General features: G+C 44.8%; 1 pseudogene; it reads left to right on the top strand.

Moving 5' to 3' along the window:
- The window catches only part of LOC133628422 (tektin-3-like), a 125,114-nt pseudogene that overhangs the window by 794 nt on the left and 96,651 nt on the right, over window positions 1–27,669 (top strand).

Raw genomic sequence — 27,669 nt, 5'->3', positions numbered from 1 at the left:
GGCAGCATCCCTGCGGGAAGCCCTGCAGCTGGCACCAACGGCCTCTCCCCAACAGGTTGCTCGGGAGTGCCTCCTGCAGCGGGAGAAGAGGATGGGCATCGACCTTGTCCATGACGAGGTGGAGAAAGAGCTTTTAACAGTAAGTCTGGACGCAGATCCCACCTTCCAGTTGAGGTCAGCAGAGCTGTCAGCCGTGACGCTGGAGCATGGCCTCTGATGGCTTGTGCTTTGTCTCTCTCTGCCCAGGAAGTGGATGGCATCAGGACCTGCCAGGAGAGGATACGGCTATTCCTGGAGAAGGCAAAAGCCCAGCTCATGTAAGGAGGAGCCCCGTATCTCCCTGGGGAGCGGGCAGTGATGTTGGTGGGAGCACAGAGCTGCCCGGGAGGGATGGAGGGGGGGGGTGGGAGGAAGGGAGAAAGGGAGCTGCATGGTCATGGGAAGGGGAGGAGACCGTCCCACCCACACGTGGCCACCACGGCTGTGGGCGGCCCAACACGACCAACTGGGCGGCCCAGCACGAGCTGGAGAAGGACCTGGCCAACAAGCAGGCAGCCCGCCGCATCAACGACAAGTGTCACCAGCTGAGGAACTGCTCCGACGGCATCAGCTACTACCACGGGGTGCAGCGGGTGGATGCCACTTGAGTGCGCGCCTCGCAGCGCTGGCACCCGGCCGTCCCGGGATGCTCGGTGCCGCTCCCTTTCCCCGAAAGGAAAGGCCACCAGGGAAGGCTGTGTCTGTGAAGGACCTGGCCCTCCCAGCACGGGCTGACCGCGGGCCTCTCCTTTCCCCCCACCAGCATCTCCGTGCCCAAGTCGTGGGCCAAGTTCAGCGACGACAACATCCTCCAGTCGCAGAGAGAGCGGGTGGCCTCCACCCAGCTGCGGGACTCCATTGAGAACCTGATGGAGGTGACAGCCACCGAGATGCGGTGCCAGTTCAACAGGGTGAACGTGGCCCTCACCAACCGCATCGCCGAGATGCCAAGAATAAGCTTCGGGCCCACCTGGCCAAGGTAGTCCAACCCCTCCCTGTGTGTGTGACGCCCTCACCTCCCTGGGACACCGACCACCCTCCACGCAGACCTGGCCCGGGAAGAGGCAAATCCCACTCACTTGGACTGCTCATGTCCCATTGAAAATATATATGCTGTCGCTTAAGTTATACCACTGCGTATGGGAGCAACAAAAAACCAGGAGGGCAGACCCCATCCAAAAGTAGTAAGAAGGTCCAATGTAGTCTATCAGCCAGCACTGTGTTACATTTGCAGCTGCTTTCATGTGGGACCTATCTGCAATTCCAGTCACTTGAACTTCTCAACGACCATTGAAAAAATACAGACTGTCAGTAGAAGTTATAACAGTGCGTATGGGAGCTCCAAGAAAGCAGGAAGGCAGACCCCACCTACAGTAGTAAGCAGGTCCCCATGTAGTCTATCAGTATGCGCTGTTTCACATTTGCAGCTTCTTTCCTGTGGGAGCTATCTCCAATCCCACTCACATGTACTGCTCAAATCCTATTGAAGAAATACATGCTTTCCGTTAAGATATAGCACTCCGTATGGGAGCTACAAGAAAGCAGGAAGGCAGACCCCAACTACATTGTTAAGTAGGTCCTCATGTAGTCTATCAGCCAGCACTGTGTCACATTTGTACCTGCCTTCTTTTGGGAGCTGTCTCCAATCCCACTCACTTGGACTGCTCAGCTCCCATTGAAAAAATACATGCTTTCCGTTAACATATAGCACTCCGTATGGGAGCTACAAGAAAGCAGGAAGGCAGACCCCAACTACAGTAGTAAGTAGGTCCTCATGTAGTCTATCAGCCAGCATTGTGTCATATTTTCAGCTGCTTTCCTGTGGGAGCTATCTCCAATCCCACTCACTTGGACTGCTTAGGTTTTTCAGGCTTCGAGCCTGGTTTCAGGCTTTCAGTCTGGGTTTTTCAGAATTTGAGTCTGGTTCATTTTTCAGGCTTCGAGCCTGGTTTTCACACTTTAAGTTTGATTTTTTCAGGCCAAGAGCCAAAAAACTTCGCGTCACAGCTGCTTTCCTGTGAAAGCTGTCTCCAATCCCACTCACTTGGACTGCTCAACTCCCACTGAAAAAATGCAGACTGTGGGTAGAAGTTATAACACTGCATATGGGAGGTACAAGAAACCAGGAAGGCAGACCCCATCTGCAGTGGTAAGTAGGTCCCCATGTAGTCTATCAGCCAGCACTGTGTCACATTTGCACCTACTTTCCTGTGGGAGCTATCTCCAATCGTACTAACTTAGATTGATCATCTCCCATTGAAAAAATACATGCTGGGGGTAGAACTTATAGCACTGCCTATGGGAGCTAAAAGAAAGCATGAAGGCAAATCCCACCTACAGTAGTAAGTAGATCCCCATGTAGTCTATCAGCCAGCACTGTGTCACATTTCCAGCTGCTTTCCTATGGGCGCTATCTCCAATTCCACCCGCTTCGACTGCTCAACTCCCATTGAAGAAATACAGACTACCGGTAGAAATTATACCACTTCGTATAGGAAGTAAAGTAAAACAGGAAGGCAGACGAAAACTACAATGTTAAGTAGGATCCCATGCAGTCTATAAGCCAACACTGTGTAACATTTGCAGCTGCTTTCCTGTGGGAGCTATCTCCAATGCCAGACACTTGGACTGCTAAACTCCCATTGAAAAAATATATGCTGTCGCTTAAGTTCTACCACTGCGTTTGGGAGCAACAAGAAAGCAGGAAGGCATACCAAACTTACAGTAGTAACTAGATCCCCATGTAGTCTGTCAGTCAGCACTGTGTCACATTTGCAGTTTCTTTCCTGTGAAAGCTATCTCCAATCCCACTCACTTGTACTGCTCAGGTCCCATTGAAAAAATATATGCTGTTGCTTAATTTATACCACTGTGTATGGGAGCTCCAAGAAAACTGGAAGGCAGACCCCACCTAGAGTAGAAAGTAGATCCCAATGTAGACTATCAGTCAGCACTGTGTCACATTTGCATCTGCTTTCCTGTGGGCGATATCTCCAATCCCACTCACTCGGACTGCTCAACTCCCATTGAAAAAATATATGCTGTCGGTAGAAGTTATACCACTGCATATGGGAGCTACAAGTAATCAGGAAGGCAGACCACACCTACAGTACTAAGTAGGTCCCCATGTAGTCTATCAGCCAGCACTGTGTCACATTTTCCGTTGCTATCCTGTAGGAGCTATCTCCAATAACACTCACTTGTACTTCTCAGGTCCCATTGAAAAAACATATGGTGTCGGTTAGGTTATACCACTGCTATGGGAGGTAGAAGAAAGCAAGAAGGCAGAGCAAAACAACAGTGTTACGTAGGTCCCCATGTAGTCTATCAGCCAGCACTGTGTTGCATTTGCACCTGCTTTCCTGTGGGAGCTATCTACAATCCCACGCTCTTGTCCTGTTCACCTCCGATTGAAAATACAGACTGTCCGTAGAAGTTATACCACTGCGTATGGGAGCTACAAGAAAGCAGTAAGGAAGACCCCACCTACAGTAGTAAGTAGGTCCCCATTTAGTGTATCAGCCAGTTTTTTTTGACATTTTCAGCTTCTTTCCTGTGGGAGCTATATCCAATCCCACTCACTTGGACTGCTTTGATACCATTGGAAAAATACATGCTGGCGGTAGAAGTTATACCACTGCGTATGGGAGCTAGAAGAAAGCAGGAAGGTAGACCCCACCTACAGTAGTAAGTAGGTCTCCATGTAGTCTATCAGCCAGCACTGTGTCACATTTGCAGCTGCCTTCTTCTGGGAGCTATCTCCAATTGCATGCTCTTGGCCTGGTCAGCTCCCTTTAAAAATAGAGACTGTCAGTAGAAGTTATACCACTGCATAAGATAGCTACAAGAAAGCAGGAAGGCAGACACCACCTACAGTGTTAAGTAGGTCCCCATGTAGTCTCGAAGTCGTCACCATGGCACCTTTGCCTCTGCTTTCCTGTGGGAGCTATCTCCAATCCCACTCATTTGAACTGCTAAGCTCCCATTGAAAAAATATTTGCTGTCAGTTAAGTTATACCACTGCGTATGGGAGCTACAAAAAAGCTGGAAGGCAGACCACATTTACAGTAGTAAGTAGGGCTCCATGTATTCTATCAGCCAGCACTGTGACACATTTGCAGCTACTTTCCTGTGGGAGATGTCTCCAATCCCACTCATTTTGACTGCTCAGCTCCCATTTAAAAAATATATGATGTCGATTAAGTTATACCAATGCTTATGGGAATTACAAGAAAGCAGGAATGCAGAACCTAATAACAGTGTTAAGAAGGTCCCCATGTAGTCTATCAGCCAGCATCGTGTCACATTTCTACCTTCTTTCCTGTGGGAGCTGTCTCCAATTCCAGTCACTTGGACTGCTCAATGTCCATTGAAAAAATAATGTCTATCGGTAGACGTTATACCACTGCGTAAGGGAGCTACAAGAAAGTAGGAAGGCAGACCCCACCTACAGTAGTAAGTAGGTCTCCATGTAGTCTGTCTGCCAGCACTGTGTCACGTTTGCAGCTGCTTTCCTGTGAGAGCTATATAAAATCCCACTCACTTGGACTGCTCAAATCTCACTGGAAAAATACTGAATATCGGTAGAAGTTATACTACTGCGTATGGTTGCTACAAGAAAGGAGGAAGGCAGACCCCACCTACAGTACTAAATAAGTCCCCATGTAGTCTATCAGCCAGCACTGTGTTAAATTTGCAGCTGCTTTCCGGTGGGAGCTATCTCCAATCCCATTCACACGGACTGCTCAGCTCCCATTAAAAACTACATGCTTTCCGTTAAGTTATACCACTGCGTATGGGAGCTAGAAGAAAGCAGGAAGGCAGACCCCAGCTACAGTAGTAAGTAGGTCCACATGTAGTCTATCAGCCAGCACTGTGTTAAATTTGCATCTACTTTCCGGTGGGAGATGTCTCCAATCCCACTGACTTGGACTGCTCAGGTCCCATTGAAAAAATATACGCTGTCGTTTAAGTTATACTGTGGGGAGTTATGTGGAGACTTGGCTACAGGAATGAGGACATGATAGAATACAGCTGGTTAGGCAGCGAGCATTAAGCGATAAGATATTGGACTCTTTCTTAAGGACGTGAGAGCAACAGAGTTGTATGATAACAGGATGAGAAAACAAGAGCTTAGTTTGGGTTAAGCAGCCACAAGTATCTGGAGTATGTTGAAACAAGGACGAGGTTTGCATCTAACTGGGAACCAATGATGAGCTTAGCTTTTGCAATACATATGAGCCTGATTATTGTATCTATAAAACAGTTCTATCTTTGCAAATAAAGTTGAGATATTTTGCACTACAGGATGGGCTTGTCTGCCGTCGTCTTCAGCAAATGGTGACCCCGACGCGATACACGGAGGACGTGATATACCAACTGGGTGCCACGGCGGAGCGACGAAGGGTCCTATGCAGCAAGGATGGCAATAAGCGTGAAAATTGGGAACACGCCGTGCCCTGGGTGACCGTATAGACGAGCCCGGCCAATATGTGCCGCCGGACCTTGAAGGGTTGCAACAGCACGCTGACAAATAGGTATGGAAAGGCAAGCAGCATATGATTTATTTACTGCATTCTTGCAGAAGCGGCAGATAAAGGGTATAGATCTGCAAAAAGACCTACCAGGGTCTACCAGCTTATGGGTATGCTAAGGGAGTGTTTCAGAATCCACATACAGTGCATGAATTGAGCGAATGGCGTCAATTTGAGGATTTGCTGTGGGAGGCTATCCTGGAGGATGATAAGATAGCTAAAAAGTTATGGAAGCTTTGGAGGACAGTGCACAATGAGTTGTTGCAACATCAGGCAGAAAAGAAGGCTGCTGAGCACACATCAGCAGCACAGAGTAAGAATAAAAACTATGAGTATGACTGGTTCCAAACCACTCCGCTGGCTCCTACCGTTTCAAAAGTAATGCTCCCCCCCCCCGTGTGTAGAACGGTCAGCGCTGGGAGAGGCACCGACAGTAGTGCCGGGAGAGGCGCCGAGAGCAGCGCCTGGAGCAGCACCAAGAGTAGTGCCGGGAGCGGCGCTGAGACGGATGATACCGAGAAAAGAGAAAAGTTAGCCAGTCCACGATCCGGCAAAGTTGGCACCTGACGAAAATGGAGGCGGGACAAAGGGGAAAAGTCAGCCGCCTCGTTGACCACCGAAGATGAGTGATCTACGTGGAGGAGTGGCAGAAATGAGAGCTAGAAGACGGAGTCTGGTGAGGAGACGGGGGGTGGTGCGGCTACGCGGAGTGAAGAAAAAACTTCTTCTCTACACAAGAGTTTTTACAAAGTCAGAGAGGCGAAGGGGCTTCGGAGCAGAGCTCCCGCGGGAGAGCTGCTTCCCATTCGAGCCCAGTCCGCCGAGTTACCCCTGGGACGACTTGCAGGGGAATGCCGAGTGGGCGGAGTCGGGCGGGGGTGCAGCGCAGGATGATCAGAGGAGAGTGGCGGAGCGCGACCCCATGTTTGACTGGGCACCATCGGGCATGCGAGTGAAGAAAAAGAAAACACGGGAGAGAGTAATACCGACTGCGCTGCCGCCGCCGGGGACGGCACGGAGTGAGCCAGACCCCCCCCTCTCCATCCCTTCCATCCGCCGCCGCGCAGCCGCTTCCCACGCCCGGTCAGTGTCTCCGGAGTGCCCCCCCACACACCGCACGCCGACACCCTAGCCCTCACGGACCGCTGCGCTCATCCTTTCCATCCTCAGTACCTTGCCTCAACGAGTGTAAAAACTGTTAGTCGTGATGTTATGCACTTTGATGTAAATATGACGATGAACAGTGGTTTTCTTACAGTGGAAACTTTCTAAGGTGGTTTAGGTGTCAGGAATGGAACTTGGAAGAACAGAATATTTTGACATTGAGAAGCTAAAAGGTGGTTTGTGTTTTAGACTCATTGACTCATTTTGGCGTTGGGAAGTCAGTGACACAGTAAAAAAGAAAGAAAAAAGGGTTTAAAAGGTTTATAAAAACTGATCTGTGTTTTAGACTCATTCGTGAAGGATCGTTTTTTTTTTAATCAGGAGTAAAAAAAAAAAAAAAGGATTTTGTCATACTATTGATGCTTCAAATGATTGTTGTAAACAGTTTTAGGCAATTTCAACAACCCAAGCAAAACATGTGGCTTACACTGGCCAAAGCAATCAATCAGTCTACAATATGTGTATCAATGGCCACTCCAGATCATCCTTTTTCTACCTGTTTGGTGGGAGTTCCATCAAATGTGGCACAATGGCCTGTACCAAATGCATTAAAACCAAATCCCTTAGTTAAGGTTAATGGCAAAGTTGACAGCTGCGATTTGATCATTTCATGGTTTCCAATAATGACAACAGAGCCACAGGAGTTAGAATTATTGGGATCTATAAAGATGGACTTTTGTGTTATGTTTAATTTTACCAGCAATACCAAAACATTTGGGACAGAATGTGTATCCCATCCTAGGCGTGTATAAGAACACAATATCTTGGTGCAATTATACTTCACCAAAAAGATCCAGGTCTAGTCTTGTGCCTGTACAGTTACCAAAGGGAATTTTTCTGATCTGTGGGGACAAGGCATGGCCTGGAATATCCTCGAGATTACAAAGGGGACCATGAAGTCTGAGACAACTGACGATCTTGATGCCTAAATACACAATGATTTAGAAACATCATTGTAGAAAACAATTTGTCCATGCATTTACTGGCGAATGTGATGACTATGTTACCTTTGGTCTCCCTCAGCAATAATAGCAACTAGTATATTTGCTCCAGGTGTAAGAGTATCTGCTTTATTGACTCAACTATGCAAATTAGGATACTGGCCTAACAAAGTAACCAAACCTCAATGACATTAGAAGACTTGATTAGTAATGTAAGTAGTATTAGCCATACAACTTTGCAAAATAGACCTGATAGAGATTTTACCTTTAGCACGAGTATAATAACTTTGTTTGTCAGCTGTGCTTTTTTTTTTTTTAGTGGATAAGAAGAAGCTTACCAGGCATGAGTTGCTAAACTAATGTGCAGATTGTCCTTGAGCTGCTCTCGACTGTGAGAAACGAAGAAGCAAAAATGCATACGAGATAGCAGCTTTGGGCAGGGAGGAGTCTAGGGCAGCGTGTGAAACCGCAAGGCTTGTCACAGAAAACTACAGCTGACTTTTAGAGAAAGGACCAATTAGAAGTAATATAAACACGCTAGCTTTGCTGCTGATTATGGAGATCTGATTCTTGTTAGTAAAATTTGAGTTTTTAAAATCAGTGGAGCAGGCTGCCTGGAGGGGTCATGGACATACCAGCTATCTCCATGCATTGAGCCACGGTATCCCTCACACTAGCCAGGGACCGGTGGTCGTTAAATGCACTCATAGCTCAACCGTCTTAGGGAGGGGGAGATCATGGGACGCAGAAGATATAACGGTCTACTGAGTCTCTCTTGCAGATTGTGGTGTTCCTTGGAGTGCTCGCTGTGATGCATATTAAGATGGAGTAACTCAACTATTGGCAGGATTGAATAGTGAAGTGGAACACAACCAGCACCTGATCATATCTTCCTGCAATTGGTTCAGCTAGCATATGTGCTAGGCAGACACGTAATGTATCAGTCCGTGCCACAGGACACTGGAGTCATCGAGCATAGGGAGCGGGAGATGTGGTAGGCGTCCGGAAGATCTCGGGTTGTAACGTGAGAGGTGGAAGGTACAGAAGAGGGGGGCACGGGGTGGAGTGAGAGGAGGTGCTGGTGGTGGCAGATGTGAGCACATGGTGTAAACAAGGGATTGAAGTTTGGCAGATGGATGTCACTCATGTGGCAGAGTTTGGAAGACTAAAATATGTGCATGTAACCATAGACACAAGGAGCAAATTCATTTGTGCAAGAGCACAGACAGGGGAGAGGGCCATCTTTCTGGGGCGTCTTTCATATAGTTGTTTTGCAACAATGGGAATTCCTCAGAAAATAAAGACAGACAATGGGCCGGCCTATATAAGTAGAAGCATAGAACAGTTTATGAGGCAATGGGGAGTTAAACATGTAGCAGGGATTCCCCATTCCCCCACAGGACAGGCCATAATAGAGAGCTAATGGGACTCTCAAAAGATATCTTGGTAAATATGGGGATGTTAAAGACCCAAATATGAAATTGTTAAAGGCCTTATTTGTTATGAACCACCTGTGTGTGTTTGGGGAACAGAAGCTACCACCTGTAATAATACATCATAATCCAAAGGCACAAAAGAAGAGAGAGAAAGAAATATGGGTTAAATATCGTGACACTAAAACAGGGATATGGCAGCCTCTGGCCAGGGTATCATACTGGGGACATGGGTATTTGTGCGTTGATTCTCCCACAGGATCCATTTGGGTGCCAGCCAGGTGGACAAGAGCTGTCCTTGACGCTGCGGAGATCAAATCATCTGACGGTAAAAAGAACAGGAAGAGATTGTAGAATAAATACACCCTCATCTTGAGGTCATTGGAGGACTGGCTAACAATGAAAAGACTGAAGGTTATATAACAAAAAGACAGTGAATTTAATGAATAATAATGAGGTGTTTTGTTATAACCATAGCTTTTAATGTAACTATAATAGCTAACAGCTTGATGCATTTTAATCAGCCTAGAGAAAATATTTGGATAATCTTTGCTATTGAAACTGGTCAATCATCTCTTTGTCTTAGTTTGGGAGGGGTTACTAATCCTTTTAAAACGTGTTTGATAGGATTGCCCGTATGGAATCCGGAGGAATTTTGTGGACTAGTAGACAATAACACCTTGTGTAATAGGACAGGGCTGAACACAATTAGCGGTGATCACGATCACTCGGATGGGAAACGTCAATGTGAGATAATTAAGTCCCTTAATACCACATTAGCCTCACCCCCTGAGGAAATAGACATGTATGGAAGTGCCGATGCGAGCTTTGGTAGTAATGGAACTGGGGGAAATTGGATAAGTTTTATGTCATGGGATATCCATGACTTTAATAGAAATTGAAAATATTGGGCCACCTTAGACTCTTCTTTGAAGTCAGAAATGGTATTTAAGCAATTGTATTCCAGCTGTAATGTCTCCAAAGAAATTGCCCACGGGTATATTTTTAATCTGTGGAGAAAGGGCCTGGAACGGAATAGCAGTAAATCCCCCGGGTGGACCCTGTTATTTGGGGAAACTCTCTTTATTCCACCCTAACTTAACCACGGTAATGCAGCTTGCTGACCATAATAACAGCTCCCGCAAAAAACGTAGCTATTATGAGTTTGATTGTACTGATATTGGTCCCCCACAATTTTGGAATGAACTGAAGCAAGTCATAGTTGCCACTCTTTTGCCAGGAGGAGCAGCAAATAAGGCCCACGGACATGGATGTGAAGAATATGAGGGCATGTGTTGTATAAATCTGTCGGACCATTCCACCTCGATACATGTCAAACACGGATTGCATCGGTTGAAACAAGAAGAGGCATTAGGACTTGAAGGGTGGTTTAAGGGATGGGGAATAGGCCCTTGGTTGCGAAATGTTCTAATTTATGGAATTGACTTTATGGGTATTGTTTTATTTATATTGTTAGTGTTTCCCTGTTTTATAAATTTTATTCAACGGACAATAGAAAAAACATTTGAGAGGATGTGGCAGGCTAATATCATTTTCCAAAAAAGAAAACGGGGGAAATGTGGTGAGTTTTGTGGAGACTTGGCTAGAGGAAAGAGGACATGATAGAATACAGCTGGTTAGGCAGTGAGCATTAAGCGATAAGATATTGGACTCCTGCTCAAGGACGTGAGAGCAGAAGAGTTGTATGATAACAGGCTTAGTTTGGGTTAAGCAGCCACAATTATCTGGAGTTTGTTAAAACAAGGGCGAGGTTTGCACCTAACTGGGAACCAATGATGATCTTAGCTTTTGCAATATGTATGAGCCTGATTATTATATCTATAAAAGAGCTGTATCTTTGCAAATAAAGTTAAGACTTGTTGCACTACAGGGTGGGCTTGTCTCCCGTCGTCTTCAGCATTATACCACTGCGTAGGGGAGGTACAAGAAAGCAGGAAGGCAGATCCCAACTACAGTAGTATGTAGGTCCCCATGTAGTCAATCAGTAGCACTGTGTCACATTTGCAGCTGCTTTCCTGTGGGCGCTATCTCCAATCCCAATCACATAAACTGCTCAACTCCCATTGAAAAAATATATGCTGTCGCTTAAGTTATACCACTGAGTATGAGAATTAAAAAAAACAGGTACGCAGACCCCACCGACTGTAGTAAGTAGGTTCCCATGTAGTCTATCAGCCAGCACTTTGTCACATTTGCAGCTGCTGTTCTGTGAAAGCTATCTCCAATACCACTCACTTGGACTGCTAAACTCACATTGAAAAAAATACTAACTGTCGGTTAAGTTATACCACTGCGTATGGGAGCTACAAGAAAGCAGGAAGGCAGACCCCACATACAGTGTTAAGTAGGTCCCCATGTACTCTATCAGCCAGCACTGTGTCACATTTGCAGCTACTTTCCTTTGGGAGCTATCTCCAGTCCCACTCTCTTGGACTGCTTTGATCCCATTGAAAACATACAGAATGTCGGTAGAAGTTATAACACTGCATATGAGAGCTACAAAAAAGCAAGAAGACAGACCCCAACTACTGCATGAACTAGGTCCCCATGTAGTCTATCAGCCAGCACTGTGAAACGTTTACAGCTGCTTTCCTGTGAAAGCTATCTCAAATCCTACTCACTTGGACTGCTCAACTCCCACTGAAAAAATATATGCTGTCGTTTAAGTTATACCACTGCTTATGGGAGCTACAAAAAAGCAGCAAGGCAGACCCCACCGACTGTAGTAAATAGGTCCCCATGTAGTCTCTCAGACAGCACTGTGTCACATTTGCAACTGCTTCCCTATGGGAGCTATCTACAATCCCACTCACGTGGACTGCTCAACTCCCATTGAAAAAATTCTGACTGTCGGTAGAAATTATACCACTATGAATGAGAGCTAGAAGAAAGGAGGAAGGCAAACTCCACCTACAATAGTAAGTAGCTCCCCATGTAGTCTATCAGTCAGCACTGTGCAACGTTTTCATCTGCTTTCTTGTGGGAGCCAGTTCCAATCTTACTCAATTGGACTTCTCAGCTCCCATTGAAAAAATATATGCTGTCTCTTCAGTTATACCACTGCGTATGGGAGCTATAAAAAGGCTTGAAGGGAGACCCCACCTGCAGTAGTAAGTAGGCCCCATGTAGTCTATCAGCCTGCACTGTGTCACATTTGCAGCTGCATTCCTTTGAAAGCTGTCTCCAATCCCACTCACTTGCACTGCTCAGCTCCCATTGAAAAAATACATGCTTTCCGTTAAGTTATAGTACTGCATATAGGATTACAAGAAAGCTGGAAGGAAGAACCCACCGACAGTAGTAAGTAGGTCCTAATGTACTCTCTCAATAAGAACTATGTCACATTTTCAGCTGCTTTCCTGTGGGAGGTATCTCCAATCCCAAGCTCTTGGCATTGTCAGCTCTTTTTAAAAATACAGACTGACTTACTTACTACAGCAGTTGAGCTATCTCCAATCTAACTCACTTGGAGTGCTCAACTGCCATTTAAAAAATATAGTGTCGGTAGAAGTTATACCACTGCGTATGGGAGCTACAAAAAGCAGCAAGGCAGACCCCATCTACAGTAATAAGTTGGTCCCCATGTAGACTTGAAGTCAGCACTCTGTCACATTTGGAGCTGCTTTCCTGTGGGACCTTTTTCCAATCCATTCACTTGGAATGCTCAACTCCAATTGAAAAAATACATTCTGTCGATAGAAGTTATACCACTGCGTATAGGTACTACAAGAAAGCAGGGAGGCAGACCCCACCTAAAGTAGTCTGTAGGTCCCCATGTAGTCTATCAGTCAGCACTGTGTCACATTAGCAACTGCTTTCCTGTGGAACCTATCTCATATAACACTCACTTGTATTGCTCAGGTCCCATTGAAAAAATATATGCTCTTGGTTAAGTTATACCACTGCGTATGGGAGCTACAAAAAAGCAGGAAGAAAGACCCCAACTATAGTGTTAAGTAGGTCCCCATGTTTTCTATCAGTCAGCACTGTGTCATATTTGCAGCTGCTTTCCTGTGGTAGTTATCTCCAATCCCACTCACTTGGACTGCTCAACCCCCACTGAAAAAATGCATGCTGGCAGTAGAAGTTATACCACTACCTGTGGGAGGTACAAGGAAGCAGGAAGGCAGGCACCAACTACAGTGTTAAGTAGGTCCCAATGCAGTCTATCAGCAAGCACTGTATCAAATTTGCCCCTGCTTTCCTGTGGGCGCTATTTCCAATCCGACGCTCTTGGTCTCGTCATCTCCCTTGGAAAAAATACAATCTGTCGGTATAAGTTGTAGCAATGCATATGGGAGTTACAAGAAAGCAGGAAGACAGTCCCCATTTACACTAGTAAGTAGGTCCACATGTACTCTGTCAGCCAGGACTGTGTCACATTTGCTACTGCTTTTCTGTAGGAGCTATCCCCAATCCCACTCACTTGGACTGTTCAACTCCTATTGAAAAAATACATGCTTTTTGTAAAGTTATAGCACTGTGTATGGGAGCTACAAGAAAGCAGGAAGGCAGACCCCACCTACAGTAGTAAGTAGGTCCCCATGTAGTCTATCAGACAGCACTGTGTCACATTTGCGGCTGCTTTCCGGTGGGAACTATCTCCAATCCCACTCCCGTGGACTGCTCAACGCCCATTGAAAAAATACAGACTGTCGGTAGAGGTTATATCACTGCGTAAGGGAGGAACATGAAAGCAGGAAGGCAGACCCCACCTACAGTAGTAACTAGGTCCCCATGTAGTCTATCAGCCAGCACTGTTTCACATTTGCAGCTTCTTTCATGTTTGAGTTTTCTCCAATCCTACACTCTTTATCTCGACATCTCCCCTGAAAAATACATTCGGTCGGTTAAGTTATACCATTGTGTATAGGAGCTACAAGAAAGAAGAAAGGCAGATCCCAACTATAGTGTTAAGCAGGTCCCCATGTAGTCTATAAGCCAGCACTGTGTCACATTTGCAGCTGCTTTCCTGTGGGAACTATCTCCAATTCCACTCACTTGGACTGCTCAACTCCCATTGAAAAAATACATGCTTTCCTTATACCCTTGAGTATGTGAGCTACAAGAAAGGAGCAGGCAGAACACAAATTCCGACTGCTCAACTCCAATTGAAAAAATATTTGCTGTCGGTTAAGTTGTACCACTGCGTATGGGAGCTTCAAGATAGAAGGAAGGCAGACCCCAATTACAGTTTTAAGTAGGTTCCCATGTAGTCTATCTGCCAGCGCTGTGCAAATTTGCAGCTGCTTTCATGTGGCCACTACATCCAATCCCGGATTTTGGTTTGCTCAGCTCCCATTTAAAAGTTTGGTTTTTAAAGTTACACCACTGCCTGTGGGACCTTTAATAAAACAGGTACGCAGACCCCAGCTACAGTAGTAAGTAGGTCCCCATGTAGTCTATCAGCCAGCACTCTGTCACATTTGCCGCGTCTTTCCTGCGGGAGCTATCTCCAATCCCAGTCACTTGAACTGCTCAGCTCCCATTGAAAAAATACATGCTGGCGGTAGAAGTTATACCACTGCGTATGGGAGCTACAAGAAAGCAGGAAGGCAGACCTCACCTATAGTAGTAAGTAGGTCCCCATGTAGTCTCTCAGCCAGCACTGTGTCACATTTGCACCTGTTTTTCTGTAGGAGCTGTCTCCAATCCCAATCACCTTTACTGCTGAACTCCCATTGAAAAAATACATGCTTTCCGTTAAGTTATAGCACTGTGTATGGGATCTACAAGAAAGCAGAAAAGTAGACCCCACCTACAGTAGTAAGTAGGTCCCCACGTAGTCTATCAGCCAGCATTGACTACATGGGGACCTAGTTAACACTGTAGTTGGGGTCTGCCTTCCTGCTTTCTTGTACCTCCCATACGCAGTGGTATAACTTAACCGACAGTCAGTATTTTTTTCAATGGGAGTTGAGCAGTCCAAGTTATTGGGATTAGAGATAGGACCCACAGGAAAGCAGCTGCAAATGTGAAACAGTGCTGGCTGATAGACTACATGGGGACCTACTTACTACTGTAGGTTGGGTCTGTCTTCCTGCTTTCTTGTAGCTGCCATACGCAGTCACTTGGACTGCTCAACTCCCACTGAAAAAATGCATGCTGGCAGTAAAAGTTATACCACTTAATATGGGAGCAAGAACAAAGCAGGAAGGCAGACCGCACTTACAGGACACAGTTGTTCCCCATGTAGTCTATCAGCCAGCACTGTGTCACATTTGTACGTGCTTTCCTGTGGGAGCTATCTCCAATCCCACACTCTTGGCCTCGTCAGCTCCCTTTAAAAGTACATTTTGTCGGTAGAAGTTATACTACTGCGTATGAGAGCTACAAGAAAGTATGAAGGAAGACTTTCCTATGGGAGCTAAAAAAAAGCTGGAAGGCAGACTCCACCTACAGTAGTAAGTAGAACCCCGTGTAGTCTATCAGCCAGCACTGTGTCACATTTTCACCTGCTTTCCTGTGGGAGCTATTGCCAAACACGCTCTTAGACTCGTCATATCCATTTAAAAATACATTCTATCGGAGGAAGTTATACCACTGCATATAGGAGGTACAAGAAAGTAGGAAGGCAAACCCAACACTAGTAAGTAGGTCCTCATGTAGTCTATCAGCCAGCACTGTGTCACATTTGCAACTGCTTTCCTATGGGAGCTATCTCCAATCCCACTCACTTTGACTGCTCAACTGCCATTTAATAAATAAAGACCGTCGATGGAAGTTATACCACTGCCTATGGGAGCTACAAAAAAGCTGGAAGGCAAACCCCACCTACAGTACTAAGTAGGTCCCCATGTAATGTATCAGCCAGCACTGTGTCACATTTTCAGCTGCTTTCCTGTGAAAGCTGTCTCCAATCCCAGTCACTTATACTGCTCAACGCCCATTGAAAAAATATTTGCAGTCGATTAAGTTATACCATTACGTATGGGAGTTTTCTCCTATCCCATTCACTTGGGCTGCTCAACTCCCATTAGAAAAATAGATGTTTTCTCTTAAGTTATAGCACTGCATATGGGATCTACAAGAAAGCATGAAGGCAGACCCCACCTACAGTACTAAGTAGGTCCCCATGTAGTCTATCAGCCAGCACTGTTTCACCTTTGCAGCTGCTTTCCTGTGGGAGCTATCTCCAATAACACTCACTTGTAATGGTCAGGTCTCTTTGAAAAAAATATATGCTCTCGGTGAAGTTATACCACTGGGTATGGAAGCTAGAAAAAAGATGGAAGGCAGACCCAACCTAAAATAGTATTTAGTTCCCCATGTAGTCTGTCAGCCAGCACTGTGTCAAATTTGCAGCTACTTTCTTGCGGGCGCTATCTGTAATCCCAGTCACTTGTACTGCTAAACATCCATTTAAAAAACACAGACTGTCGTTTAAGTTATAGCACTACATATAGGACCTATAAGAAAGCAGGAAGGCAGATCACACCTACAGCAGTAAGTACGTGCCCATGTAGTCTATCAGCCAGCACCGTGTCACATGTGCAGCTGCTTTTCTGCTTGAGCTGTCTTTAATCTAACTCACTTGGACTTCTTAGCTGTCATTGAAAAATATATGCTGTCGGTTAAGTTATAGAAATGGTTATGGGAGCTACAAGAAAGCAGGAATGCAGACCCCTCCTACAGTAGTAAGAACGCCCTCACGTAGTCTATCAGCCAGCACTGTGTCACATTTTCAGCTGCTTTCGTGTGGGAGATATCTCCAATCCCAGTTACTTGTACTGCTCAACTATCATTTAAAAAATATATGCTCTCGGTTAAGTTATAACCCTGCGTATAGAACATACTAGAAAGCAGGAAGGCAGACCACTCCTATAGTAGTAAGAAGACCCCCTATGTAGTCTATCAGCCAGCACTGTGTCAAATTTAGAGTTGGTTTCTTGTGAAAGCTGTCTCCAGTAACACTCACTTGTACTGCTCAGGTCCCATTGAAAAAATATATGCTGTTGGTTAAGTTATAGCACTGCATAAGGCAGATACAAAAGAGCTGGAAGGCAGAACAAACCTACAGTAGTAAGGAGGCCCCCATGTAGTATATCAGCCAGCACTGTGTCACATTTGCAGCTGCTTTCCTGTGGCCACTATCTCCAATCTCAGTAACTTGTACTGCTCAGGTCCCATTGAATAAATATATGCTGTCCGTTAAGTTATACCACTCCAAATAGGAGCTACAAGAAAGCAGGAAGGCAGACGCCTCGTACGGTAGTAAGTAGGACCCCATGTAGTCTATCAGCCAGCACTGTGTCACATTTTCAGCTGCTTTCTTGTGGGAGCTATGTCCAATAACACTCACTTGTACTGCTCAGATCCCATTGAAAAAATATATGCTGTCGATTAAGTTATACCATTACGTATGGGAGTTACAATAAAGCAGGAAGGAAGACCCCACCTACAGTAGTAAGTAGGTCCCCATGTAGTCTATCAGCCAGCACTGCGTCACATTTGCACCTGCTTTCCTGTGGGAGCTATATCAAATCCCACTTACGTAGACTGCTAAACTTCCACTTAAAAAAAAGCACAGACTGTCGGTAGTTATATCACTGGATAAGGAAGCAACAAGAAAGCAGGAAGGCAGACCCCACCTACAGTACTAAGTAGGTCCCCATCTAGTCTATCAGGCAGCACTGTGTCACATTTTCATCTGTTTTGCTTTGAAAGCTATCTCCTATCCCACTCACTTGGACTGCTCAGCTCTTATTGAAAAAATACATGCTTTCTGTTAAGTTATTGAACTGTGTATGGAATATACAAGAAATCAGGAAGGGAGATCCCACCTACAGTAGTAAGTAGGTCCCCATGTAGTCTATCAGACAGCATTTTGTCAAATTTTTAACTGCTTTCTTATGAAAGCTAACTCTAATTACACTCACTTATACTGCTCAGGTCAAAATTGAAAAAATATATGCTCCCGGTTAAGTTATACCACTGCATATGGGAGCAACAAAAAAGCAGGAAGGCAGACCCCACCTACAGTAGTAAGTACGCCCCCATGCAGGCTATCAGCCAGCACTGTGTGACATTTGCAGCTTCTTTTCTGTGAAAGCTATCTCCATTCCCTCTCACTTGGACTGCTCAACTCCCATTGAAAAAATACAGACTATCGGTAGAAGTTATACCACTGCGTATGGGAGCAAAAAAATAGGAGGAAGACAGACCCAATTTACAAGAGTAAGTAGATTTCCATGTAGTCTATCAGCCAGAACTGTGTCACATTTGCACCTGCTTTCCTGTGGGAGCTATCTCCAATCTTACTCACTTGGACTGCTCAGCTCGCATTGAAAAAATACATGTTTTCCGTTAAGTTATAGAACTGCGTATAGAATATACAAGACAGCAGGAAGGCAGACCCAATCTACAGTAGTAAGTAGGTCCCAATGTAGTCTATCAGCCAGAACTGTGTTACAATTTCAGCTGATTTCCTTTGGGTGCTATCTTCAATAAAACTCACTTGTACTACTCAGGTCTCAATTGAAAAAATATATGCTGTCGGTTAAATTATACCACTGCGTATGGGAGCTAAAAAAAAGCAGGAAGGCAGACATCACCTACAGTAGTAAGTAGACCCCCATGTAGTCTATCAGCCAGCACTGTGTCACATTTGCACCTGCTTTCCTGTGGGAGCTATCTCCAACCCCAGTCACTTGGACTGCTACACTCCTATTGAAAAAATATATGCTGTCAGTTAAGTTATACCACTGCGTATGGGAGCAACAAAAAAGCAGGAAGGCCGCGCCCACCTACAGTAGTAAGTAGGCCCCTATGTAGTCTATCAGCCAGCACTGTTGTGTGGAGGAATGGTTAAGGGAGCACAGGCCTTACGGCAGTTAGAAAAATTAGTGTGTTGGTCGGAGCAGCAAGCTAATGTTACTACTGATGTTATTGAAAAAATTGTTGGCACACCAGAAAAGCCTTAGACATGCCTTATTGCAAGATCGTGCTGCTATTGATTTTTTGCTATTGGCGGAAGGGCACGGATGCCAAGACTTTGAAGGCATGTGTTGTTTTAATCTTTCTGATCATAGTGAATCTATTCACAAAGCTTTGGCATATTTAAAGGCTCAAATAAGAATATTATGGTGGGTTATAACCCTTTTGATAATTGGCTTCAATCAGCTTTTAGGGGGTTGTCACCTTGGTTGATTATGTTAATCAAAGAAGGGTTAAGATGGATTTTTGTTATTTTGCTTTTGCTTGTAATATTTAGAATAATATATAGTTGTGTTATGAAGGCAGTGCAACGACTGACTGACTCAGTCTTGACTGTGCAAAAACAAAACGGGGGAATTGTGGAGAAAAAATGAGGGAGCATGGACATGGATCCCGGGGTATAATGTTAGGCCTGTAGGGGCAAGGCAGCCTAAGCTCTAGTTATATGAATTTAATGCACAATCAAGACCAGAGTCAGAGCCATGGTTAAAGCAGTTGCTGTCATGTAGACAGCAGGCCGCTTTCTGTTCCCTTAAGGTCGGACTGTTTTCGGCTAAAAGTGGTAAAGAACTTTGGGGAAAAAAAAGATGGGAAAATGTGAGGGAGGTTACTTATCGCAGAAACCACAAGTAGGATGAATAAGAAAGTGAAATTTATTAGCTGCTGTTGCTGAGCTAGCTTTGAAGCTGCTGTGTATATAAGTTAGAGCTTGCTCTCAATAAAGAAGATTTCTGCTATCACTCACATTGAGTAGGACTGATTTCTTCCCACCCAGCTGAGAATCGGACCCTGGATTGATCGCCGCATGAAGTCGGCTTAGAGCTGGTTTTTCAGGCTTCGAGCCTGGTTTTCAGACCTCGAGTCTCGTTCATTTTTCAGGCTTCGAGCCTGGTTTCAGGCTTCGAGCCTGGTTTTCAGACTTCGAGTCTGGTTCATTTTTCAGGCTTCGAGCCTGGTTTCAGGCTTCGAGCCTGGTTTGCAGACTTCGAGTCTGGTTCATTTTTCAGGCTTCGAGCCTGGTTTCAGGCTTCGAGATCGGTTTTTATGCCAAGAGCCGAAAATTTCGCGTCATATGGGAGCTATCCCCAATCCCACTCACTTGGACTGCTCAGTTACCATTGAAAAAATACAGACTGCCGGTTAAGTTATACGGGAGGTACAAAAAAGCTGGAAGGCAGACCCCAGCTACAATAGTAAGTAGGTCCCCAAGTAGTCTATCAGCCAGCACTGTGTCACATTTGCACCTTCTTTCCTTTGGGAGCTATCTCCAATCCCACTCACTTGGACTGCTCAGATCCCTTTCAAAACTACATGCTTTCCTTTAAGTTATACCACGGCGTATGGGAGCTACAAAAAACCAGGAACGCAGACCCCATCTACAGTAGTAAGTTTGTCCCCATGTAGTCTCTCAGCCAACACTGTGCCATCCTTGAAGCTGCTTTCCTGTGGGAGCTATCTCCAATAACACTCACTTGTACTGCTCAGGTCCCATTGAAAAAATATACGCTGTAGGTTAAGTTATACCACTGCGTATGGGAGCTACAAAAAACCAGGAACGCAGACCCCACCTGCAGTAGGAAGTTTGCCCCATGTAGTCTCTCAGCCAGCACTGTGCCATCCTTGCAGCTGCTTTCCTGTGGGAGCTATCTCCAATAACACTCACTTGTACTGCTCAGGTCCCGTTAAAAAAAATATATGCTGTGGGTTAAGTTATACCACTGCGTATGGGAGCTACAAAAAAGCTGGAAGGCAGACCCCAACTACGGTGTTAAGTAGGTCCCAATGTAGTCTATCAGCCAGCACTGGGTCACATTTGCAGCTGCTTTCCTATGAGCGCTGTCTCCCGTCTGTATTGGAATAGGTCATGTTCGTTAATCAAATCATGAACAAATAGTTGTACAAGGAATCATTTAAAGTCTTTTTAAAAGTCTTTTAAAACTTTAACCGTAAATTCTCTACAATGTGCACAGGTGCAGTTGGCCAAGGTGCTTGTAGCCGGTACCATAGCTTGCGCATGAGCTGATAAGAGCCAAGAGATTAGTTCATGAGCGGGACAGTAGAGGAAGACTACTGACTTCATCCCAGTCACCACCCTACGACCACCAGGAGGCAGAAGAAGACCCCCTAGTAACAAGACGGGCACACGGGCAGAGTACACCAGGGAGCGATGCACTCTACCGATAAGGAGTGATACGGGGGGGGGGAGGGGGGGTGTCGCACACCGTTGGTGGAGCAGGGTCTCCCGGTAGCCCAGCGCTGCTTTGCTTATTTGTCGCTTGCTTAATAAATGTGATCTGTAACTCATTTAAATTGGCCTGTGAACTTTTTCACAGCAACTTATAACAATTTGGTGCCGTGACTCCGATACAGGTAAATTTGGTATTGGATTCCCAGACTAGGGGCCGCCCCATCTGCAGACGGCCCTGGTGTGGGAAATTCCTTTGCCAAACTCTGTATTCCAAACCCCTTTTAAATTCGGCAAATAAGCAAATAAACCTGCAGTACCCCATAATTTTTGTGCACGAAGATCCGAACGAAGACTCTGGACTGAGTAAGTATTTGCGTGGTTCCGTTCGGTCGGGGTGGTTATCCTAGAGTGTGAGTGACTGAGAGGTCTCAAGGAGACCAAGTGAGTGCGGACCCTCCAGTAGTGCAGTTCCCATTGCCCACGAGGGCGTGGGTCACGACCGAGGGGAACGATTGTGAGAACAAGTCAAGGGCACTCTAGAAGTTGGGACAGAGGAAGAGCAAGCCCTCTGATCCCATGGGTGGCATAAGGATAGGCTGCCAGATATTCCCCCAGAAAGTCCTCTGGGGATGATGACTAAATTTTCGAATGATTCCCCCCTGTAGAAGACAAAAGAGTAAGCAAAAGATGGTACATTATTGTATGGAAGTTTGGGGTGCGGGGGAGAGTCATTAACAAATCCCCATATTATTTGGCCCATATTTGGGTCTTTTGAGGACTGGTTATGAGCAGACCTCAATTTGTGGGTAAATGATAAGAAGACCGTTACCCAAGAGGAAATTGAATATGCGAGTCTCTGGATACCCCAACCTTCTGATAAGGTATCCTTGTTCGCTCTTAAGGAAAAGAAAGCTAAGAGCCCACCCGAAGAGGAGATTTGGTAGAGGATCCTCTGGGTGTGTCTGAGAGATTAGATCACTTCTTAGGGCCGAATCTCTATACCTGGGATGTACTATATTATTCACAAAGGAGGAAAGGGAAATGATTCGAAGAGCAGGAATGAGAATCTGGGATCAACAGCACCAGGCAGGACCAGACGCACATGTGAAATGGCCCTTGCAAAGGCCCAATTGTAATAATAAGATGGCGGAGCACAGAGCCCATATGGCAGACCTACGAGCCATCATTGTCCAGGGAATCAGAGAGTCTGTTCCCCGAGGAAAGAATATTAACAAAGCATTCAATGAGAGACAGAGAAAAGACAAAACCCCAACTGATTGGCTTGAGAGATTATGTAAAAGCCTTCAACTGTACTCTGGAGTAGATCCAGCAGCTCCAGTGGGACAGGCATTATTAAAGACCCAGTTTGTGGCAAAATCATGGGTAGATATCTGAAAGAAACTACAAAAATTAGAAGACTGGCAAGAAAAAGGGCTAGAAAGGGAAACAAAAGCCTGGGAAACAGGTGCATTCAACAGGAAAAAAAAAAAAAAAAGAACCGAAGGCCGATGGAATGTTTTTAAGGAAGAATAGGGGGAGTCAGGGGCTCTATTTGCTGAGTAATCGAGCCCTTGATATAACTGAAGTTAGGTCCTCAGCGTCAGGAAGTAGAATTTTTAGTGGACTCGGGCTGAGAGATCTACGATCAGCCAGTGCTGTGTCGCATTTGCAGCTGCTTTCCTGTGGGAGCTATCTCCAATCCCACTCACTTGGACTTTTGAACTTCCATTGAAAAAATACAGACTCTCTGTAGAAGTTATACCCATGCGTATGTGAGCTACAAGAGAACAGGAAGGCAGATCCCATCTACAATATTTAGTTGGTCCCCATGTAGTCTATCAACCAGCACTGTGTCACATTTGCACCTGTTTTTCTGTGGCAGCTATTAACAATCCCACTCACTTGGACTGCTCAACTCCCATTGAAAAAATATATGCTGTCACTTAAGTTATACCAGTGCGTATGGGAGCTACAAAAAAGCTGGAAGGCAGACCGCACCTACAGTAGTAAGTAGGTCCTCATGTAGTCTATCAGCCAGCAGTGTCACATTTGCAGCTGCTTTCCTGTGGCAGCTATCTCCAATCCCACTGACTTGCACTGCTCAGCTCCAATTGAAAAACTACATGCTGGCAGTAGAAGTTATACAACTGCGTATGGGAGCTACAAGAAAGCAGGAAGGGAGACCCTGCTGAAGACGACGGGAGACAAGCCTACCCTGTAGTGCAACAAGTCTCAACTTTATTTGCAAAGCTACAACTCTTTTATAGATACAATAATCAGGCTCATACCTATTGCAATAGCTAAGCTCATCATTGGTTCCCAGTAACATGCAAACCTCGCCCTTGTTTCAACATACACCAGATACTTGTGGCTCCTTAACCCAAACTAAGCTCTTGTTTTCTCATCCTGTTATCATACAACTCTCTTGCTCTCATCTCCTTGAGCAGGAGTCCAATATCTTATCGCTTAATGCTCACTGCCTAACCAGCTGTATTCTATCATGTCCTCTTTCCTCTAGCCAAGTCTCCACAAAACTCCCCACATTTCCCCCGTTTTCTCTTTGGAAAATGATATTAGCCTGCCACATCCTCTCAAAAGTTCTTTCTATTGTCCGTTGAATACAATTTATAAAACAGGGAAACACTAACAATACAAATAAAACAATACCCATAAAGCCAATTCCATTCATTATAACATTTAGCAACCAAGGGCCTATTCCCCACCCCTTAAGTCATCCTTCAAGTCCTAATCCCTCTTCTTGTTTCAACTGATGGAATCCCTGTTGAAGTTCTTTCAGTTTGGCATGTATCGAGGTGGAATGGTCCGACAGGTTCATACAACACGTGCCCTCAAATTCTTCACATCCATGTCCGTGGGCTAATAATAAAAAGTCTATTCCAGCTCTATTTTGTAACACCGCATGATTTACACTTTGAACGTCAGCTGTTAACATATCAGTCATTTCTGAAGTTTTATTTAACTCGTCTTTAGTCCGACATCCTAACTGTTTAGCCAAGTTCATGGCCTTATTGGCTGCTCCTCCTGGTAAAAGGGTGGCAACTATGACTCCAAAATTCACTCCAAAATCGTGGGGGACCAATATCAGTACAATCAAACTCATAATAACTACGTTTTTTTGCGGGAGCAGTTATGATGGTCAGCAAACTGCATTAGCGCGGTTAAGTTAGGGTGGAATAGAGTTTCCCCAAATAACAGGGTCCACCCGGGGGATTTACTGGTATTCCGTTCCAGGCCCTTTCTCCACAGATTAAAAATATACCCGTGGGCAATTTCTTCGGTGATGTAATACTAGAGACATTACAGCTGGGATACAATTGCTTAAATACTGTTTCTGACTTCAAAGTAGAGTCTAAGGTGGCCCAATATTTTCAATTTCTATTAAAGTCATGGATATCCCGTGACATAAAACTTATCCAATTTCCCCCAGTTCCATTAGTACCGAAGCTTGCATTGGCACTTCCAAACAAGTCTGTTTCCTCAGGGGGTGAGGCTAATGTGGTATTAAGGGACTTAATTATCTCACATTGACGTTTCCCGTCCGAATGATCGTGATCATCGCTAACTCTGTTCAGCCCCGTCTTATTACACAAGGTGTTATTGTCTACTAGTCCACAAAATTCCTCTGAATTCCACACAAGCAATCCTATCAAACACGTTTTAAAAGGATTAGTAACCCCTCCCAAACTAAGACAAAGAGATGATTGACCAGTTTGATTAGCAAAGGTTATCGAAATATTATCTCTAGGCTGATTAAAATGCGTCAAACTGTTAGCAATTATAGTTATACTAAAAGCTATGGTTATAACAAAACACCTCATTATTATTCATTAAATTCACTGTCTTTTTGTTATATAACCTCCAGTCTTTTGATTGTTAGCCAGTCCTCCAATGACCGCAAGACGAGGGTGTATTTATTCTCCAATCTCTTCCTGTCCTTTTTCGTCAGATCTCCGCAGCTTCAAGGACAGCTCTTGTCCACCTGGCTGGCACCCAAATGGATCTTGTGGGAGAATCAACACAAAAATAACCAAGTATAATACTTTGGCCGGAGGCTGCCATATCCCTGTTTTAGGGTCACGATATTCAACCCATATTTCTTTCTTTCTCTACTTTTGTGCCTTTGGATTATGATGCATTATTACAGGTGGTAGCTTCTGTTCCCCAAACACACACAGATGGTTCATAACAAATAAGGCCTTTAACAATTTCATATGTGGGTCTTTAACATCCCCATATTTACCAAGATATTTAAATGATTGTGGTAAATGGTTTTAGGCAATTTCAACAACCCAAGCAAAACATGTGGCTTACACTGGCCAAAGCAATCAATCAGTCTACAATATGTGTATCAATGGCCACTCCAGATCATCCTTTTTCTACCTGTTTGGTGGGAGTTCCATCAGATGTGGCACAATGACCTGTACCAAATGCATTAAAACCAAATCCCTTAGTTAAGGTTAATGGCAAAGTTGACAGCTGCGATTTGATCATTTCATGGTTTCCAATAATGACAACAGAGCCACAGGAGTTAGAATTATTGGGATCTATAAAGATGGATTTTTGTGTTATGTTTAATTTTACCAGCAATACCAAAACATTTGAGACAAAATGTGGATCCCATCCTGGGCGTGTATAAGAACATAACATCTTGGTGCAATTACACTTCACCAAAAAGATCCAGGTCTAGTCTTGTGCCTGTACAGTTAGCAAAGAGAAATTTTTCTGATCTGTGGGGACCAGGCATGGCCTGGAATACCCTCGAGATTACAAAGGGGACCACGCAGTTTGGGACAACTGACGATCTTGATGCTTAATTACACAATGATTTAGAAACATCATTGTCCAAAACAATTTGTGCATGCATTTACTGGCGAATGTGGTTACCATGTTACCTTTGGTCTCCCTCAGCAATAATAGCAACTAGTATATTTGCTCCAGGTATAAGAGTATCTGCTTTAAGTCAGCTATGCAAATTAGGATGCAGGCTTAGCAAACAAAGTAACCAAACCTCAATGACATTAGAAGGCTTGATTAGTGATGTAAGTAGTATTAGACATGCACTTGTGTATCATTGTATGCATGATATCCTCATTGCTCAGGAGGAGGCATTTACTGTAGATCAAGAGAGAGATCTAGAAACCATATTACAAGTACAGGGACTGACTCTTGCTCCTGAAAAGGTACAAAGACATCCAGCATGGCAGTATTTGGGCTGGAGTATTACGGAGGCTCATATTAGGCCGCAAAAGCTCCATATTCATACCAAGAAAAAAACTGTAAATGATGCACAAAAATTAATGGGGGATTTGCAATGGTTGTGCCCTATTGTTGGAATCACTAATGACATGCCAGAACCGCTGCGTCCCTTATTGAAGGGAATAGACCCATCGGCAAAAGTACAGCCGACAGCAGAACAACTGCAAACTATCGCTGAAATTTCTGACTTCATTACCACTCAGCAAGTCGATCGTCATGATCCAGATTGCCCCATTGATTTGACCATTTTGCAGGGCAAAGAACAGTTTCTTGGTGCATTAACACAGTGTAAAAAACAAAAAGAGTGGCTAATCATCCTGGAATGGCTATTCACCACGTTACAGCCTAAATGGACAATTGAACAAAAAACTGTGGGCTTAACAATGCTTATTAGAAAGGGACGCACTCGAATTTTACAGGTGAGCGGCCAAGAGCCAGGAACAATATATGTGCCTATAGCGAAAAGAGATCTGGAATGGATCATAGCAACATTGGAGCCTCTACAGCTTAGTTTATTGTCATCTGCCCAAAAAAAAAACATACAGTCCCTAAAATCTAAGGTGTTGGCGTGTATGACACAACAACAGTGGATTATTTGTCCTAAGCTAAGTGAGCAACCTTTGTCAAATGCCGTTAGAGCATATACAGACACAGGAAAGAAATATCAGCGGGCTGTAATAGTCTGGGAAGAGGCAGGACGATGGAAACACTAGCTATTACATTCCACGGAAATGGACTCTTTACAGACTTTAGAACTTTGTGCGGTTGTTTGGGCCCTTGAAATGTGGTGGTGTAAACCATTGAATACTGTAACTGACTCTTTTTATGTTGCAGGAATTGCTCAGCATCTCCATATTGTGTAATACACATCGGAAGTAATAAGTATGACATAGGTTTAGGAGCAGGAAATGCTAGAGTGGACAAGCTGGTAGCTTTGGGAGTGCCTGTAAATAAATTCAATCAGGCAAGAGAGGCCCATGCCACCTTTCATCAAAATGCCAGAGGCTTAAAGAGAAGTTTTGACCTCTCAATAGAGGATGCTTGAGCGATAGTGAGGGCTTGCCCGCAATGTAGCCACTACGGCCCAGGGTTAGGTCTGGGAATCAACTCCAGGGATCTGGGACCATTAGAATTGT

This window comes from Colius striatus, chromosome W (genome assembly GCF_028858725.1).
Source record: "Colius striatus isolate bColStr4 chromosome W, bColStr4.1.hap1, whole genome shotgun sequence".
Taxonomy (NCBI): domain Eukaryota; kingdom Metazoa; phylum Chordata; class Aves; order Coliiformes; family Coliidae; genus Colius; species Colius striatus.
This window is presented reverse-complemented; position numbering and strand designations above follow the sequence as displayed.